The following is a 21,047-nucleotide window of genomic DNA, read 5'->3' as shown; positions in this document are numbered from 1 at the left end:
TTACCATTCTTAGCAAACACCTGTAAAAATGACTGTTTCCCATCAACCTCCACTTATTCTACTTCTGAAAAATCCCCAACTACTGTCTGCTAAGTGGTTACATTTCCCTCTCACCCTACACTGTGTCAGGCCTACACTTGGATGGACTGGCAATTAAAGTGGCTTCTAAAGTGCCCAGCTCTTTTCCAGGGTACTAATGGCACCATCCCCTGCCCACGGCTGGAAGCCGAGGCCAGGTATTGGAGCTTACAGGTCAGGCCGAGTCCCAGGGGGAAATGCTAGGACCCTAGGACCCTCTGTCTGGCACCTGGGAAGTACTCAGAAGCAGGTACTTAGAGCAGGTACCAGTGCCTCCGCAGTTTCATGGGTTTGTGAGTGCTGCCTGGGGATCTTCACGGGGCCACCCCTGAAGACCGAGGCTGTAGGAGTGTTTCCCAAGGATGGGAGGGATGAATTCTCAGGGGGCAGGAATGATTGCCAATCTGTTAGTGTAGCTTTACCAGAAGACTATAGCAATTAGAAAACACAGGTAGACCCCAAGGTAATTATGGCTCAGAACTTTCATGTAATAAATTTTGGGGTAGAGAGCTTTCAACCCAGCAGGACGACCGTCCAGGAAGAGCTTGATCCCACTGTAATCCCAGATCCTTGTATCAGGCAGGTCCCCAGGTGGACCACCCTGCCTGGCCCAGAATTACCCAGGACCCGGCCACTGCCCAGGATGACCAGGGAGGTGAAGACGGGACTCATGAAGGGGAAACAGGCCTCGGCCCGTGGGAGGGGGGCCCAGAGCTCCATTGGGTCAGCTGGGTGGAAACAGGTCTGCATACTCCTCCACAGGCCCTGGAGACCAGAGTCTTGTGAAGCCTGCCCGTTTCAGACTTTCAACCTGGGGCTGAACCAGAACTCCACTGAAGGCTATGGGGGCCTGTTGCCCCTCAAATTCAGAAGCTGCAGAGACCACATGGAAAACACTAATGATGGCAAAGTGACGGCAGTGCAGGAGTTAGAAGGATGAACCCTCAAGCAGCCTGTCTGGGTTCCCATTCTGGCTCAGCCACTTACTTACCAGCCTGGGTACGGGACCTCACCATTCTGGGCCTCAGTATCCTCATCTGCAAAATGAGGGCGTGTGAGTGCCCACCTTGCAGGTTGTTGTTCTGAGGTCAGATGAATTAATACGTGGAAAAGCGTGCACAGTCTCTAGAAAAGGGGAAGTGCCCGGTAAATGTAGTTGCCGTCAGCATCATCATGACCCACAACTAACTAAAAGCTCCTGACCCAGGAACTGGTCTCACCGCAGTCAGATTCCCAAGGTTGTCTGAAAGAGTCCCTGGTTTATGAAAACTGGTTTCTTCCAAATGAAGGAAATTAATTAAACATAGAGCTCACTGGAGTTTAATTTTTATATCTTCATAAACCCTTTGGTTTAATTACATTAACAAGTAGGAAAAAAGACACCCCAACTCTGTCAGAAGTCAGGATCCCATATGCCAAGGTTTGTATTAGAAAATGTGGCTGCCAGAAGAGTTATCGAGGCCAACACAGCAAGGAGAGAGCAGACAAATTTCAAACCGCCCCTGCCACCCTTTCCTCACGCCTGGGGAGGAGCGGGATGAAAACACATCTAGCGAGGTTCCCCCCAGAGGATGACGACGCTCCCAACAAACCGCATTTTCATGCACCTATTTAAAACTCAAGCCATCAATCTAGGTCACGAAGAAAAGAGAGAAAACTACACACCGTCTGGTACACTTCTGGGATTCCTTGAGCACCTGACACAACATCGCATGCCAGCCTTGGTCTCCTGGCCCTGGGGACCACTTTGCCTGAGGCAAATATGGCACCACGTTAATGGGATCCATCCTCGGCCCACGGGCCGGCTTTCTGTGGGGAGAGCGCACATCTGCATTCAGTCTGGCGAAGTCATTAGAGTCAGAATGCAAAGTAAATTAGAAATCAGCACCAGTTGCGCCCAGCTAACTCAGGATGATGATGGTGGCGAAAGACATTCCAGAGCAAGCCATTTATTTGACAGCATCACATTCAATTTCAGGGTAGGTATTCAGGTCACTTTCCTGACCAGGCGAAGGCGGTCATATTGACGATCCCAACTCTCCGGGAGTTTCTCAAGTTCGGAAAGACCTTCCCCCTCGCATTCCACTCTGCAGTGCACGTGGCCATACTGATGGGCCGCTGGGCCACCAGGCCTCTCCAGTCTCTGAGCATCAGCTGGGCCGGCTCCTCCCTGTCTCACCCTCAGCACTCAGGATGTTCAAGAGAGCAAGGCATGGAGGTAACTCAGCCCTACCGCCTTGCTGTGGTGTCCAGGGGCATTCTCCAAGCAAAGAGACAACTTCAAAGTGGAAGAAAGGAATTGTGTCCTGGCTGGCCACATTTCCAGATTAGGAAGTAAATCTCTTCTGTAAAACGGAGTCAAAGGGGGCCTGTGTACTTTGAAAATGACATTTAAGAAGGATTTTAATGTGTTTACAAGTTTTGCCTTTTATACCAAAATGCTCAACTGCTAGTTTCAGACAGAACTGGGAAGGCAGGACTGACGGCATAAAAGAGAGTGGGGGAAAAAAATCTAGCTCACAATTTCTAGCATTTGGAGATCAGCTCGTAGATAGAAGGGATGGCCCAGCATCGCTGTGAGCCAGAGCAGAAAGTAGGGCAAGTCACAAAAAGAGAGTGAGGTCAGAAAAGGAAAAAGGCAAGATAGCCTCCCTTGAATAGGAACCACAGATCACACATGGTCTAGATGTGCGAGTGCACTGCCTAACAGAAGCGTATGCACTCACAGTCATGTCTACTCTCTTAATTGACAGGGAAGTGACCTGAAGCATGACCTTCCGGTAATAAGCCACATCAACCGGCATGTAGAAGTTAGAGAGTTTAGGCATTCACGCACTAAGCTCGTCCACCTGTATTTTCACATACCACAGGCTATGGAGCTCTAGACCTAAGTTAAAAGAGGGTAAAGGTAGAAAAGTTGCTCGTGCGTGAGTGTTACATGGGCCTGGGCAGCCAGAAAGTTCATGGGTTCTCACTGTGACCTTGAAATTCAGCTGTTCCCTTATTCTACTGAGACATTCCTTTTGGAACCTCAAACTAGAAACAAGACGATCTCCAAGAAATCAACTCTGCGCAGAAATGTCACTTTAACGTTATTCCATTCCTCATCCTTTAGCCACAATTCTACGTTGCATTTCACAGATGCAATCTGTTCCTGAGATTCCTTTCTTCTCTCGAGCAATTATAAAAAATAATTTGAACCATCAATAAAAAACAAGTTGTGGGAATCTACTCAGAACCACACATAGAAATTAAACCATTAACAGCCACATCTGAAAATCAAAAGAGGGTATCCAAAAGCTCTCCACAGTTCAAGAATAAAAATGATTTCAGGTCTGAAAGAAGGATTAGTCATGGAATAATCTGCCATGTTATGCACAAGAAATTCGGGCTAAAGGGCAGAGAGGAGTTCCAACTGGAAGGCAGGACGCTGAAATCATGCGGCAAGGAGTGGCTTAGTATCACCAAAAGCAGTTAGGATCCCGTTCCCACAAACCTACACCCGCTCTTATATTTCGTAACTGAAGACCAGCTCTGAACAGCTGATCTACCAAAGGTGACATAAGCTACGGGTCATGCTTATGACCCATATCTGAAAATACGTATCTATTTTCAGAAAGTAAAAGCAGAGAAAGCTGCTCTTTTTCGGTCTAAGCACATGAGCAGCAGCAGCTAAGGCTGTCTTCAACTGGAAAGAAAAAACAATATCCTACCTCAAATGCCAGCTACTTTGCCAGTGGCGGGTCCTGGTGCCAGCGTCTTCTTTGGTCTTTTGACCTGGGACAGAGTGACTAAGAGTATAGGCCAGAGGACAACTTCAGGTCAGCAAGCCCTCTCTAAAGCGCCGGAACGGGCCACTGACAAGTGACCTGGAGGGTGTACTTTGGGATGCCAGCCTTAGGGCCCCCAGTTTAAAGGAGTGCCGGCTGGCATTAGTCAAGATAAAACCAAAAGGGAGGCCTGAGACTATTCCAGACCGGGCTCCTGAGCGCCCACTCCCGGGAAGAGCAACCACGCTGAAGCGAGCCCTGCTCCCCAGTGAGACGCTGAGCACACACGCTGCACAGCAGCCCCAGCCAGGGAGGGCGGGAAGAGAGGAGCCAAGCACAGCTCCAGACCCTGCAGGGCAGGCTACCTACACAAGGACAGGGCACGTTTATTAGAAACCGGAGTCTTAGTTCTGCTTTTTAAAAACAGCACTCATGATGCCTACCTAGGACCTTGCCACACACACACACACACACACACACACACACACACACACAAAACAAAAATTTCGGTGTCTAACATGCTTTATAAAATGAGTCAGGTATTACTGGGAGATGCAGGAGTGATCCCACCCACTTTCCTAGAAAACACACAAGAGGCCCTGACAGAAACCAGACAGCAAGTTCACTGTGAGGGTGAAGCAGAAAAGGCACCTAGTTGGCACTTGGGGAGCTGGGTTCGAGTCTACTACGTCGTGTACTTGCTGGGTGACATGGGCAAATTTACCATCTGCAAACGTGTACTGTAATTTCAAAATGGGGATGGTTATTCCAATGAGAAAACACATAGGGAGCATCCTGTACATGCTAATGTTCTGAACACACATGGTGCTGATCCCTAAACTCACCGAAGAAAGGAAATTCCTGGAGAAGATCTGCGGAAGGAACTAGGCAATGGCAGCCAAGCAGGCGGCTTCGAGGGTTATTCGTGTTTAAGTATGTGTGGTAAAGAGACCAGACGGATTACTTTATATTCACACCTCATTTATCAAGCGCCATCCTGTATCAGGCTCAGCTAGGACTGGGGTGTAAGGCAATGAATGAGGTAGACATGGTTTCTGACCTCGTGGAGATCACAGCCTAGATGAGGAGGCTGACGACAAACAAAGAAATACAAAAATTAAGTGATTAGAATTGTGGTAATGAAAGAAACAATCATTGTAAAGCCACATAGTGGTGGCCTGTCTAAAGGACAAGCCTCACCTGAAGCTTTAATTCAAAGTCAAAACAATTCAAACCACTGTGCTGGCCACACAACACACAACCTGGCCCAGGGAAGCTGCTGGTTTGTGACTCCTGAGTTTTAGATTATTACCTAAAAAAGTACATACAACAATATGAATATGACAAACAAGGTGCCATGTAAACATAAAGTCAGGAATCCAGTGTGTTTAAAAGGAGCTGGTAGGGCTCAAACCAGACTATCTAACAGGATCTGGGCCTGGGCATGAGCTTCAGAAATAATCATACAACACAGTAACTCACAATGTTTGTATTCAAACTTGAGCACAATTGCCCTCCGTATCTGCTATGGTATAGATGCATTCTACAAACATTTACTGAGCACCTACTGTGTGTCGATTTTTCCAGGGTCGGTGGTATAGTGAACAAACACAAAGTGAATCATTGTCCTCATGGAGATGACATATCAATGGGAGAGACAAACAGTAAAAAAACAAATAAAATGTACACTAGAAGGATTCTAGGACAGGGCACCTGGGTGGCTCAGTCAGTTAAGCATCTGACTTCAGCTCAAGTCATGATCTCACGGTTCGTGAGTTCGAGCCTGGCACTCTGCTCTCATCGCAGAGCCGCCTCTGCCCCTCCCCCCTCTTAAAAATAAAATAAAACATTTTAAACAAAGAAGAAGAAGAAGAACAAAAAGACGAAGAAGGATGCTAGGATAGTGGTGGAGTAAGAAGCACCAGGAATCTGTCTGCTAACGTCCTCAATAATCGCCCTGGCAGAATGTTTGGTACAACTGTGTATTTTAGAACTCCGGAATCTATTGAAGGCTTGCAAATTCTCTGAGAAGGCTTGTCTGGTAAGTTGTAGTTAATTTCAGTCAATTTCAGCTGTAAACACAGTAGCAGCTACACAGGCTCCACCTCAGGGACATGCAGCTGTGCACCAGATCCTGGCGCAACACAGCCTGCTGGAATGAGGGTGGGCAAAAAAGACCCTCTGCTCCCAATATTATGGATTTGGGTCTGACTGCTGATTGCTGCTTTCTGATCACAGAGGTGGGCCACCATTGTGGTTGCACCTCCCTCCACTGGAGCAAGCATCTCCACCTCTGGATGAGGTGACGACTGGCTATTTAAAGAGCTGGCAGCATGTTATCCTCCCTTCACTTTCCTCTTTTTCTCCTTTTGGGAGCCATTAATTAAAGAGTTGGACATTCAAAAGCAACTGAATGTGTGGGTAAAATTAGAAAGTGACCACGCATGTCCAAGGAAAGTAGGCTTTTAGAAAACTAGGCTCTTAGAAAGCCACGCTTTGGAAAGACCTGAGAAGACCTTAAGTTTATATATCATGCTGATCCCTGGCACAGACACATCCTACAAAAACAGGGAAGCTAATTAATTAATTAACAAAAAAGAGGAAACACTAGGGAAAAGAGAAAATCTGATTTCAGAGTTACCACGTTATTAGATTCAAATGTCCTGTTTTCAACAAAAAAGTCAAAAGGCATACAAAGAAATAGGAAACCACAGTCTATTCAAAGGGGAAAAGACAACAGAAACTGTCCCTGCAAAAGACCTAAAGATAGGTTTACTTTATAAAGAAAGATATTAAAACAACTGTCTAAAGATGCTAAAAAAAAAAAAAAAAAAAAAAACTAAAGAAAAATGTAGAGAAAGTCAAGAAAATAATGTATGAAAAGAATCGAAGTATCAATAACGAGACAGAAAAAGAAAGCAAAACGAAACACTGGAATTGAAAAGAATAATAACTGAAATGAAACATTCACTAGAGCAGTTAAAAGGAAAATTCGAGCAGGCAGAAGAATCACCGAATTTGAAGACAGGACAATGGAAAGTATTGAATCTAAGAAACAGGAGAAAAAAAGATTGAATAGAAGTGAACGGAGTTGTAAGGGAATCACAAGACACATCAAGCCGACCAACATACACATTATAGAGGCTTCAAAAACAGAAAAGAGCAAGGGGCAGAGGGAATACTCGAAGAAATAGGGGCTGAAAACTTCCCCACTTTGCTGAAAGACACGAATAAAACACCCAAAAAACTCAAGGAGCTCCAGGTAACATGAACTCAAAGAGAACCATACCAAGACATATCGTAATCAAACTTCCTTAAAGGCAAAGACAGAGACTTGTCAAATATAAGAGATCCTCAATAAGATGATCAACAGATTTCTCGTCACAAACTTTGGCCAATATAACGAAGTGGGCACTATACTCAAAGTGCTAAAAGAAAAAATTGTCAATGAAAAATCTTGTATCTGGCAAAATCGTCTTTCAAAAGTGAGGGGACAATGAAGACATTCCCAGATAAACAAAAGCTGAGATAGTTTATCAGTAGATCTGCTCTGCAGAAATGTTCATGGAAGTCCTCTCCTACAAGGTGAAATGAAAAGACACTAAACAGTACTTCAAAGTCATACGGAGAAATAAAGATTTCAGTAAAGTTATATACATGCAAAACTATAAAAACTGGAATTATTACAACGGTTTGTAACTCCACTTTCTATTTTCTACATGCTATAAAAGATACATTTTTTAAAAACAGTTTTGTTTAAAAGCTAATCTTATTGTAACTTTGTTCTGTAACTCTGAATCTTGTTTCCTATATAATTTAGGAGATTAACGCATTTTAAATTATTAGTCTTTGGGACACACAATGTATAAAGACGTAATTTTGTGACACCAACAACCAAAAGGGATAAGGGCTATAAAGGAGAATTTTTGTCTGTTATTAAAGTTAAGCTGGTATAAAGTCGAATTACAGTGTTACAACATTAGCATGTTAAACATAACCCCGATGGCAACCACAAAGAAAATTACTATGGAACATACACAAAAGGAAATGAGAAGAGAATCAAAATGTTTCGCTACAAAAAAAATCAACTACATGTAAAAGAAGACAGTAATACAGTAAATAAGGGGAGGAGAGCAGAAAACAAATAGCACAACTGCAGAAGTAAGTCCTTCCTTATGTAATTACCTTAAATGTGAATGGATTAAACTTTCCAAAGGACAGAATTTGGCAGAATAAATAAAAACACATGATTCAACTACATGCTGCCTACGAGAGACTCACTTAAGACCCAAAGACACAAAGAGGTTGGAAGTTAAAAGATGGAAAAAGATACTCCATGCAAATAGAGACAGAGAGAGAGAGAGAGAGAGAGAGAGAGAGAGAGAGAGAGAAGGAGGGGTGGCTACACTAATATCAGACAAAACAGACTTTAAATATATGAAGTAAAAACAGACAAAATTGAAGGCAAAACAGATAGTCCTACAATAGTAGTTGGAAACTTTAATATCCCACTCATAATAATGGAAAGTACAACCAGACAAAAGATAAGTAAGAAAATAAAGGACTTAACACAATAACTAGGTCTAAAAGACGTATAAAACACTACCTAACAACAACAGCATGCACATTATTCTCAAGTACACATGGGACAATTTTCAGGATATACATATGTTAGGCACAAATTCTCTAAGTAGTCTTTTTTTTTTTAATGTTTTTATTTATTTTTGAGACAGAGACAGCATGAGCAGGGGAGGGGCAGAGAGAGAGGGAGACACAGAATCCAAAGCAGGCTCCAGGCTCTGAGCTGTCAGCACAGAGCCCGACGCAGGGCTCGAACTCACGGACTGTGAGATCGTGACCTGAGCTGAACTCGGACACTTAACCAACTGAGCCACCCAGGTACCCCTCTCTAAGTAGTCTTAATATTTGAAAGATAGATATCATACAAAGTATCTTCTGTGAACCACAACAGGATAACGTTGGAAATCAACAACAAGAGATATAAGAAAATAGAGATAAATAAAAACAAAAATATAATATACCATGGGTGCCTGGGTGGCTCAGGTGGTTAAGTGTCTGACCCTTGATTTCACTCAGGTTATGATCTCATGGTTTGTGAGATTGAGTCCTACATCAGGCTCTGTGCTGATAGCATGGAGCCTGCTTAGGATTCTCTCTCTCCCTTTCTTTCTGCCCCTCCCCCACTCATGTGTGCTCTCTCTCTCTCTCTCTCGGTATAAATAAATAAAGTTAAAAAATACACATATATATGTGTGTGTGTTTTTAAATATGTATTATATATATATTAAATATTTATTATTATGTTAAATAAATATTATACACACACACACATACATACATACACACATACATCAAACTTATGATATACAACAAAAATGGTGCTAAGGGGGAAACTCATCGCTGTAAATACATACATTACAAAACAAGAAAGATCTCAATGACCTAACTACAATTAAAAAAAAAAAAAAAACTAGAAAAAAGAACAAACTAAAGCCAAAGCTAGCAAAAGAAAGGAAATAATACAGATTGGAACAGAGATAAATGAAACAGAATAGAAAATAGAGAAATCAATGAAACCAAAAGTTGGTGCTTTGAAAAGGTCAACAAAATTGACAAACCTTTAGCTAGCTGGGCTAAAAAAAAAAAGAGAGACGAAGAAAAGACTCAAATTACTAAGATCGGAAAAGAAAGTGAGGACATTACTACTGATTCTACAGAAATAAAAAAGGATTCCAGGAGAGTACTATGAACTTGATACACCAATAAACTGTATAAACTAGATGAAATGGACATATTCCTAGAAACACAAAACTACCAAAACTCAATTACTAAGAAATAGAAAATCTGAATAGACCAGTAACTATTAAGGAGACTGAGTCAGTGATTAAAAAAAAAAAAGTCAACAAAGAAAAGTTGGCTTCACTCATGACTTCTACCAAACATTTAAAGAAGAACTAATACAAGCCCTTGAACTTTTCCAAAAATATTGTAGAGAACACTTCCTAACTCATTCAATGAGATCAGCATTACACTGATACCAAGAAAAAAAAACACCATAAAGAAAAAAATCTAAAACCAAAAGAAAAAAAAAAAAACTACAGACCAATATCCCTTTTGAAAATTGATGCAAAAATCCTCAACAAAATATTAATAAACAAAGCTCAGCAGCATATTTTTAAAAATATACATCATGACCAACTGAGATGTCCCTGAAATGCAAGAATGGTTCAACATATGAAAACTGATCAATGTAAACTATGCCACATCAACTGGAGAAATAAAACCACATAACCATCTTAATTGATGCAGAAAAAGCACTTGACAAAATTTAACACACTTTCATGAGAAATACACTCAACAAAATAGGAACAGAAGTAAACTACCTCAAATTAATAAAAATTATATATGAAAAACCCACAGCAAACATCACACTCAATGGTAAAAGACTGAAAGCTCTTCCTTTAAGATCAGGAACAAAGCAAGGATGCCCACTTCACTCCTTCTATTCAACATAGTATTGGAATGAGGCAAGAAATAAAAGACATCTAAATTGGAAAGGAAGAAGTAAAATTATCTCCGTTTGCAGATGATATGATCTCATACATAGGAAACACTAAAGACTACAGAAAAGGTGTGAGAATAAATAAATACTACAAAGTAGCAAGATATTAAGTCAACACAGAAAAATCAGTTGGCATTTCTATATCCAAACAATGACTAATCTGAGAAGGAAATTACAAAAACAAATCTACTTACAAGATAGCCGAAAAATTAAATACTTAAGTATTTACTTAACCACAGAGGTAAAGACTTATAAAATGAAAACTACAAAATACTGCTGAAAGAAATTAAACAAGATATAAATAAATGGAAACATATCCCATATTCGTGGAGTAGGATACTTAATATTATTAAAATGTCAATACTACCCAAAGTGATCTATAGATTCAATGCAATACCTAGCAAAATCCGAGGGACATTTTTCCGAAATAGAAAAACCCATCCTAAAATTCATATGGGAACTCAAATGTCTCCAGACAGCCAAAACAATCTTGAAAAAGGACAAAGCTGGAAGACGCCTATTTCCTGATTTCAAAACAAGGCTACAGTAATCAAAACAATGTGGTTCTGGGGTGCCTAGATGGCTCAGTCAGTTAAGTGTCTGACTTCGGCTCAGGTCATGATCTCATCGTTCATGGGTTCGAGCCCCGCGTGGGCTCTGTGCTGACAGCTCAGAGCCTGGACCCTGCTTTGGATTCTGTGTCTCCTTCTCTCTCTCTCCTCCCCCACTCACGCTCTGTTTCTCTCTCTCTCAAAAATAAATCAACATGAAAAAAAAATGTGGTTCTGGCATAAAGATAGACGTATAGACCAGGGGGATACAACAGCAAATCCAGCAATAAACCCTTCCATATATCATCAAATTACTTCTGACAAGGGTGCCAACCTCAGTCAATGGGGAAAGGACAGTCTTTTCAACAGACGGTGCTGGGAAAAACTGATATTCACATGCAAAAGAACAAAGTTGGACCCTTACCTTATACAAAAGTTAACTCAAAATGGATCAAGGACCTAAATGTAAGACCTAAATCAATAAAACTCTTTGAAGAAAAAACATAGGGCAATAGCTTCACAACATTGGATTTGACAGTGATTTCTAGGATACAACTCCAAAGACACAGGCAACAAAAGAAAAACTACACAAACTAAACTTCATGAACATTTTAAAATTTTGTGCGTTAAAAGACACTATCCACAAAATAAAAGGCAATGTACAGAATGGGAGAAATATTTTCAAACCATTTATCTAATAAGGGATCAATATCCACAATATATAGAGAACTCATAAAACTCAAAACAAAACAGGTGTGCCTGTTAAGTTAAGCTCCTGACTCTTGATTTTGACTCAGGCCATGATCTCATGGTTCATGGGTTCAAACCCAGTTTGGGCTCCAAACTGACAGTGTGGAGCCTGCTTGAGATTCTCTCTGCCTTTGTCTCTGTCTCCCTCCCCCCACCTCTCCAAAATCAGTAAATAAACTTAAAAAAAAAAAACTCAAAACAAACAATCTGATTCAAAAATGGGCAAAGGACTTGAATAGACATTTCTCAACAGGAGGTATGAAAATGGCCAGTAAGTACATGAAAAGATGCTCAGTATCACTATTTATTAGTGAAATGCAAATGAAAACGGTGACATAGTACCTCACATCCACTAGGGCGACTACTACCAAAACAAAAACAAAAACAAAAACAAAAACAAAAACAAAAACAAAAAAAACCAGAAAATGACAAGTGTTTGGACAAATGTAAAGAAGTTGAAACCCTTGCGCGCTGTGGGTGGGAACATAAAATGGTAGACGTGCTGAGAAAATAGTACAGAGGTTCCTCAAAAAAATAAAAAGATTTACCATATGATCCAGCAATTCCACCCCTGGACATATACCGCGAAAAATCAGACAGAATCCCAAAGAGGTAAGTGTACACCCATGCTTACAGAAGCATTATTCACCATAGATAAAACACGGAAGCAACCCAAGTGTCCATCAACCGGTGAACAGATAAGCAAAATATAGTATACATACAATGGAATAGTATTCAGCCATAAAAAGGAAGGAAATTCTGCAATATGTTACAACGCGGATGAACCTTGCAGACATTATGCTAAGTGAGATAAGCCAGTCACAAAAGGGCAAATACTTTATGATTGCACTTATGTGAGACATTCAGAGCAGTCAAATCCTTAGAGAAAGTTGAATGGCACTTGCCAGGGACTGGGGTGGGAGCGGGAAGGGATGGGGGTTATATTTTAATGGGTACAGAGTTTCCATTTTACCAGATGAAAAGAATTCTGGAGATGGACGGTAGCGAGGGTGGCATAACACTACGAATGTATTTAATACCACTGACCTGTACACTTAAAAACGGTCAGGATGGTAAACTCTGTGAGGTGCCAGGTTGGCTCGGTCTGTGGGGAGGGCAGCTCTGGATCACAGGGTTATGAGTTCGAGCCCCATGCTGGGTGTAGAGATCACTTAAAAATACAATCTTAAAAAGACAGTTAACTTTACTATGTGTATTTTATCACAACAAAAAAAGAAAAGTAGGTATGTCACTCACTAAGGATTAAACACTAAATGCTGTCCAATTTCAAGTAGGCTCGTGGTTGAAATCAGATTATTTTAAATTCTAACAAATTGCTGCCTTAGTTTCCTCACAGATTTGGATAGATCCTCTGTCCCTGTCCACCATCTTTCAGACAATCTGCCTTACTGTAATTTACTGAGGATGATACTTCACCCTGAATTCCAAGTTATTTTTAGAATTGAAAAACATTATTGTGAAACTTAACTAGGAAACGCCCTTTATTCTGAAGCAGTTTTTACAATGCTTCTACTTAAAACTTGTAAAGCATGGACTCTTATGCCAGAAAACATTAAAAAAAAAAAAAAAAAAAAAAAGGAACTTCACAAACTGAAAGGGCAAAAGGAGAAGGAAAGCATAATAACCTGAGAGGGGTTTTCCATAGCCAGCTTCTAAGATTTCATTTAAAAATAGCCCAGCAAGTGCCCTATCACCTTATTTTCATAGTGTCCTAGCAAATAGCTCCCTGAGACACAGCTATGTCTCCTCAGGACGGGCCCACGGTAGGGAGTCAAACAAACTATTTCTTTCACTCACTCTTTGCTTTCCCACTCCCCCCACCCACCCAACCCCCGAACAGATTTTTTTCGCCTTATTTCTCTCTCAGAGCCTTTTTGGTCTTAAGAAAATACTTGGCAAATTCCAGAGTCTATATTAAAAGGAAAAAATCCTTCAGATTGACAACATCTTTTACACGTTCACCGTATTTGTGGTCACGGCGTGTAACAGTATAAGGGCTATCTTTTAAACTGCATTTAAATATACGCTGTGACATAACGAAGCTTTTTTTTCTGATGATATAAGCGTTAATAAGCTTAGCCATAGAATGAGGTGAAAACAACAAATTTTAAAGTCAAATTTATGAGTCAAGAAATGGAACATGTTATTTCTTTCATTCCATGGCAAAATGCCGATGGCTATTGAGGTTGGGCACTGGCTATATGGAGGTTCACTGTACTATTCTAGTTTTGTGTATAAAGATACACAAAAGCATTTGCATAATGTCTACTTCATACTCAACTTTGCCAGAATGAAGTTGGAAAAACGAATAATTAGCTACACTGAAAGTGTCAACTTTGTAAAATAAAATTAGCTAATAAAAACCATCAACTAGAACATCAAAAGGAACAAACTGATCAATGTTAAGTTACAGTGGCATCTATGTGGGACAGCATGGTGGGTGGGGTCTTGATTTACACCTTCCTGGGACTTGAGACCAGGTGACTACAGAGTAAATCACCAGACTTTTCCAGGCTTCCTATGAGCTGGCTCCAAGCCACATTACTCATCGTAGTCTGATAATCACTACTTGCATTAGAAGCACCAGTTAAAATCCAGGTCTAAGGCCCCACCCAGTGTAGACCTTTGAAATCAGTAATACCAGAAAGGGTGACACCTGGGAATCTGGACTCTTGATATCCTCCTCTGATGATTTTAATAGATACTAAAGTTTGAAGCCCCTGAAGATCTCTACAGTTGTCTACCAAGAGAGATGTGCCACCCTGGGAGTGACAAGGGCTGTCTGCCAAACTCTATTCACGGGGACAGGAATCTTTTCTAGATTCCATCAACAGGAGTCCAGAAGAAGCTCCCAGCAAGGCCTCCACCCCAACCCCAATGCCCAACCTTACCACCCCCATCTGCCCAGAAACTACTGAGACCAATCTCATCATAATTTTTATCCCTGTTTACACCAGTCACCACAGGAAGCCCAGACCCCTTGAGACAACCCTCGGCTCCCAAACCACTCTGCACTCCCTTCTGATCCCGTCTCCCACTCTTCCCGATATTAAACACGTGGTCCTCTCGGTCAATCAGCAGCAACACCACTTGTGTCTTCGACTCTGAATAGTTCCTTCACCTTCCTCTTCTAGCAATGTCTGGCTCTTCCTGAGGACAGATTCCCCCTGCAGACCTCTGCAGTGGTGGCTGTTGTCTCCCCCACGTCCCTCATGAACTAGCTCCTCCCTAGTACTCCTTCTTTCTCCCTAAAACTGCCCAGCTGTGACTCTTCTGTGTCACACTGGGTCACTCACTGCCCCTCCTTATAATCACCCGCTTTCCTTTTGGTCACCGCCCCCACCCCCACCGTTACTTAAAAGATTTTAGCCACTCACTATTACTCTCTTCAGGGCATTTTCTGTCATTATAATTCCTGGAGATTGTATATACACATATACACAGCCTTCCACCTGCCCATGCCTTAGTTCCGTGACCCTGTCCTCTACTGTCTTGTCTTCCACCCACTTCAGCCACTCCCACAGCCAAAGAGAAGCCCTTTATAATCTTCATTTCAAACACCCCATTCTGGCTACCGCCTTTCTCCTTTGCGAATTTATTGCCTCACATGTTACATCTAAACATGTTATAAACCCAAGAGTGTTAATAATTATTGCTGCTTTAATACAATCTTATGACTTTTACAAAAGTTAAGAGAAAATGTATTTATACAGTCTTCTTTTTAACTTTTTTTAGGTTTATTTTTCACAGAGAAAGACAGAGACAGAGCATAGGTGGGGGGGGGGGGGGAGAGAGAGAGAGAGAGAGACAGACAGACAGACAGAGAGAGAGAGAGAGACGGAATCCGAAGCAGGCTCCAGGGCTCCAAGCTGTCAGCACAGAGCCTGATGCGGGGCTCAAACTGACGGACCGCGGACTCATGACCTGAGCCGAAGTCGGACGCTCCACCGACTGAGCCGCCCAGGCACCTCTACAGTCTCTTATAGCTACCCACAAGTTAGTCATTTCCAGGGCTCCTTATTTCTACCTGCAGATATACAGTCTGGAGTCATTTCTTTTTGGTCTAAGGGACTTGGCTTAGTATTTCTTGAAAGGGAAGTCTGTAATCAATAGATTCTCTCAGTCTTTGTTTATGTGAGAGTATCTTTACTTTCGTGTTTGAAGGATAGTTTTAGATATAAATTTTAATATAGAACTTGGTGTTGACTTTTTGCTTTGAACATGTAACTCCACTGTTCTGTGACTACCATTCTCTTTTCAATTATTTAATTTATACACTTTATTTTTTAAAGCAGTTTTAGGTTCATAATAAAACTATATCCCTTATCCTCACAGATGCCCAACTTCCTCCGCTATCACCATTTCCCATCATGGTGGTAAATTTGTTACAACTGATGAACCTACACGGACACATCATTATCAACCAAAGTCCACAGTTTCTATTACCCTTCACTGTCGGTGCGGTGCGTATTCTGTGGGCTTTGAAAAATGTATAATGACATGTGTTCACCACTGCAGTATCATACAGAATAGTTTCACTGCCTTAAACATCCTCTGTGCTCTGCTAATTCATCCCCCTCCCCCAACGCTGGGTACCCATTGTATTTCTACCGTCTCCATAGTTTTGCCTTTTCCAGAATGTCAGATAGTTGGAATCATACAGTATACAACCTTTTAAGACTGGCTTGTTTCACTTAGCAATATGCATTTAAGGTTCCTCCATGTCCTCTGATGGTTTGGTAGCTCACTCTCCTTTCACACTGAATAACATTCTTTTGTACCACAAAAAAAAAAAAAAAAAAAAAAAAAAAAAAAAATTCCCGTATGTCTCACAGTTTATTCACCTACTGCAGGACATCTTGGTTGCTTCCAGGTTATGGCAATTATGAATAAAGATGCTAAAAACATCTGTTTGCAGATTTTTGTGTGGACATAAGTTTTCAATTTGCTTGGGTAAATACCAAGAAGTGCAATTACTGGATCATAGAGTAGAAGTATGTTTAATTTTTTTTTAATTTCTTAAGGCTTATTTTTGAGAGAGAGAGAGAGAGAGAGAGAGAGAGAGAGAGAGAGAACATGGTGGAGGGGCAGAGAGAGACACACAGAATCCGAAGCAGGCTCCAGGCTCTGAACTGTTGGCACAGAGTCCGACACAGGGCTTAAACCCACGAACCATGAGATCATGACCTGAGCTGAAATCGGATGTTTAACCCACTGAGCTGCCCAGGCGCCCCAGAATATGTTTAGTTTTATTTAAAAAAAAAAAAAAAAACTGTCAAACTGTCTTCCAAAGTGGCTGTGACATTATGCATTCCTGCCAGCAATAAATGAAAGTTCCTGTTGCTACATATCCTTGCCAGCATCTGGTGGTGTCAGTGTTTGGGATGTTGGCCATTCTAATAGGTGTGTACTGATGTCTCACTGTTGTTTTGCCATTCTCCAGTGACATATGATGTTGCACATGTTTTCGCGTGTTTACTTGCTATCTGTATATCTTCTTTGCTGTCTGTTCAGTCTTGCCTAAATTTTGAGCTGTTCATTTTCTTACTATTGAGTTTTAAGAGTTCTCTGTGTATTTTGGGTAACAGTCCTTGATCAGAAATATGTCTTTTACAAATATTTTCTCCCAATCTGTGATTGTCTTCTCATTCCTGACACTGTTTTTCCCAGAGCAGAAGTTTTTAATTTTAACAGAGTCCATATTATCTTTTTTTTTTTTTTTGAGAGAGAGAGAGAGAGAGAGAGAGAGAGAGACAAAGAAAGAAAGAGAATCTCAAGCAGGCCACGGACCACAGGGCTCGATCCCACAACCTTGGGATCATGATCTGAGCTGAAATCAAGAGTCGGACACTCAACCAACTGAGCCACCCAGGAGCCCTAGGTTTTCAAGTATTTCTTTCATGGATTGTGCCTTTGGTGTTGCATCTAAAATGGCATCGTTAATACCCCAGGTCATCAAGGTTTTCTCCAACACTATATTCCAGGAGGTTTATAGCTTTGTGTTTTACATCCAGGTCTATGGTCCAGTCTGAGTTAATTTTTGTGAGGGGTATAAGGCCTATGTCTAGATTCATTTTTTGCATGCGGATGTGCAGTTGTTCCAGCACCATTTGTGAAAAAAACTATCTTTGTTCCATTGTATTGCCTTTGCTCCTTTGTCCATGACCTGCTGACCATACCTTTTGTGGGTCCATTTCTGGGCTCTCTACTCTGTTCCATTGATCTTTGTCTTCTTTCACCAATACCATATTGTCTTGATTACTGTAGCTTTATAGTCAGTCTTGATGTTGCATAGTGTCATCTTCCAACTTTGTTCTTCAGTTATCAAGTTGGCTATTCTGGGTCTTTTGCCTCTCCATATAAATTTTAGAGTCAGTTTGTCAACATCCACAAAATAACTTGCTGGGATTTTTATTGAGATTACATTGAATCTATAGATTAACTTGAGAAGAACTGACATCTTGACAATATTGAGTCATTCTATCTGTGATCATGGAATATATCTCTATTCATTTAGTTCATTTCATATATCAGAGTTTGGTAGTTTTCCTTAGATACATCTCGTATATATTTTGTTAGACTTATACTTAAGTACTTTGTTTGGGGAAGGGGAGGATGCTAACGTAAATGATATTGTCTTTAGTTTCAAATTCCACTATTCATTGCTGGTATACAGGAAAGTGATTGACTTTTATGTACGAGCTTTGACAGATTGTGTCTTTCAAAGAATTGGTCAATTTCATCTAGGTTATCAAATCTGTGGGCATAGAATTGATAATATTTTTATTATCCTTTTCATGTCCATGGAATCTGTAGTGATATCCCTTTTCTCTTCTGATATTAGCAATGTCTTATTTTTCCCCTTAGCCTAGCTAGAGGCTTATCAATTTTATTAATCTCTTCAAAAAATCAGTTTTTGGTTTTGTTGATTTTCTTTACTGATTTCCTATTTTCAATTCCATTGATTTCTACTCTAATTATCATTATTCTTATTTTCAATTTGATTTGTTCTTCTCTTTCCTAAGGTAGAAGTTTAAATTACTAATTTTAGATTTTTCTTCTTTTCTAATATATGTATTCAATGCTATAAATTTCTCTGTATGCACAGTTTTCACTACATTCCACATATTTTGGTAAATTAGATTTTCATTTCCATTTAGTTAAAAATATTTTTAAATTTCAGATGTCCTCTTTGAGCCATTTGTTATTTAGAAGTGTGCTGGCACCTGGGTGGCTCATTCAGTTAAGCATCCAATTCTCGGTTTCAGCGCAGGTCATCCCATGGTTCATGGGATCAAGCCCTGCATCTGGCTCTGTGCTAACAGACTAGAGCTTGCTTGGGACTTTCTCTCCCTCTCTTCTCCCCTGCTCGTACATGCTCGCTCTCTCTCAAAAATAAATGAACTTAATTTTTTTAATGTTTATTTATTTTTTTTTTTAATTTTTTTTTTAATGTTTATTTATTTTTGAGACAGAGAGAGACAGAGCATGAACAGGGGAGGGTCAGAGAGAGAGGGAGACACAGAATCTGAAACAGGCTCCGGGCTCCGAGCTGTCAGCACAGAGCCCGACGCGGGGCTCGAACTCACGGAACGCGAGATCATGACCCGGGCTGAAGTCGGACGCTCAACCGACTGAGCCACCCAGGCGCCCCTTAATGTTTATTTTTGACGGAGAGAGAGAGAGAGAGAGAGCGAGCGAGCATGACTGGAGGAGGGGCAGAGAAAGAGGGAGACACAGAATCTGAAACAGGCTCCAGGTTCTGAGCTGTCAGCACATGTGGGGCTAATGTGGGGCTTGAACTCATGGATAGCGAGATCACGACCTGAGCCGAAGTCGGATGCTCAACTGACTGCGCCACACAGGCGCCCCCAAAATAAATGAATAAACTTTTTTTTAAAAAAGTGTGTTGTTTAATCTCCAAGTATTTGGGGCATTTTCCAGCTATCTTTGTTACTGACTTCTACTTTAATTCCAATGTGGCCTGAAAGCAGACATTGTATGATTTCTACTCTTTTAAATTTGTTGTGTTTTATGACCCAAAATGCGATCTATCTTGGTGAATGTTCCACGTGAAGAATTTGTAATCTGCTGTTTTGGGATGAAATATTCTATAGATGTTGGGGCACCTGGGTGGCTCAGTCGGTTGAGCGTCCGACTTCAGCTCAGGTCATGATCTCGCAGTCTGTGAGTTTGAGCCCCGCATCGAGCTCTGTGCAGACAGCTCAGAGCCTGGAGCCTCCGTCGGATTCTGTGTCTCCCTCTCTCTGCCCCTCCCCAGCTCATGCTCTCTCTCTCTGTCTGTCAAAAATAAATAAACATTAAAAAAAATTTTAAGGAAATATTCTATAGATGTCAATTATATATAGTTGATTGATGGTGCTGTTAACTTCAAATATGTTCTTACTGATTTTCTGCCTGCTAGATCTGTCCATTTCTGATCAGAGAGGTACTGAAGTCTCCAATTGTAATAATGGATTAATCTATTTGTAGTTCTACCAGTTTTTCCTCATGTACCTTGACACACTGTAGTTAGGTGCATACACATTAAGGAATGTTATGTCTTTGGGGAGTATTGACCCCTTTATCATGTAATGCCCCTCTTTATTCCTGATCACTTTCCTTACCCTGAAGTCTGTTCTGTCTAAAATGAATATAGCTATTCCTGCTTTCTTTTGATTAGTCAGCATATCTTTCTCCATCCCTTTATTTTTAATCTATATGTATCTTTATATTTAAAATGAGTTTCTTGCAGGCAACATATGGTTGGGTCTTGATTTTTAGACCACTGATGTTTAGAGGGATTATTGATATAGTTAGATTAATATTTATCATATTTGTTATTGTTTTCTCTTTGTTGTAATCATTCTTTGCTCCTATATTTGTCTTCCACACTTTTTCTACATTTTGGACTTTTTGTTTGTTTTGTTTTAAGTAAGCTTCACACCCAGTGCAAAGCCCAATAAGGGGCTTGAACTCATGACCCTGAGATCAAGACCTGAGTTGAGATCAAGAGTCAGACACTTAACCAACTGAGCCACCCATGCACCCTTACATTTTGGAGTTTTAACTGAACATTTATATAATTCCATTTTCTCTCCTTTCTTAGAATATCAGTTATGCTTTTTTTAGTGGTTGCTCTACAGAATGCAGTATATATTTATAACTAATCCAAGGCCACTTTCAAACAAAACTATACCACTTCACGGATAATACAAGTGACAAAATATTCCTAATTCCTTTCTTCCATCTATCATTGCTGTCATTCATTTCACTTATACATAAGCACACACA

At 40.8% G+C, this 21,047-nt stretch overlaps 1 protein-coding gene across 4 annotated transcripts in view; it reads right to left on the bottom strand.

Annotated features, from left to right (window-relative positions):
- The window catches only part of DHRS7B (dehydrogenase/reductase 7B), a 59,647-nt gene that overhangs the window by 22,430 nt on the left and 16,170 nt on the right, over positions 1–21,047 (bottom strand). Inside the window, exon 2 of one of the 4 annotated variants that reach the window (XM_060647052.3) lies at positions 4,694–4,938. The exons of 1 other annotated variant lie outside the window; for it this stretch is intronic. The gene's annotated coding sequence lies outside the window, so the exon portion shown is untranslated. Of the gene's footprint in view, positions 1–1,069; positions 1,193–3,791; positions 4,132–4,693; positions 4,939–21,047 lie in introns of those variants that run through there. 2 more of the 4 variants (XM_060647050.3, XM_060647051.3) reach the window with 2 other exon arrangements.

Source organism: Panthera onca, chromosome E1, assembly GCF_046562875.1.
Source record: "Panthera onca isolate mPanOnc1 chromosome E1, mPanOnc1 haplotype 2, whole genome shotgun sequence".
NCBI lineage: Eukaryota > Metazoa > Chordata > Mammalia > Carnivora > Felidae > Panthera > Panthera onca.
The sequence above is the reverse complement of the archived record's forward strand: the minus strand, read 5'-3'. Positions and strand labels throughout refer to the sequence as shown.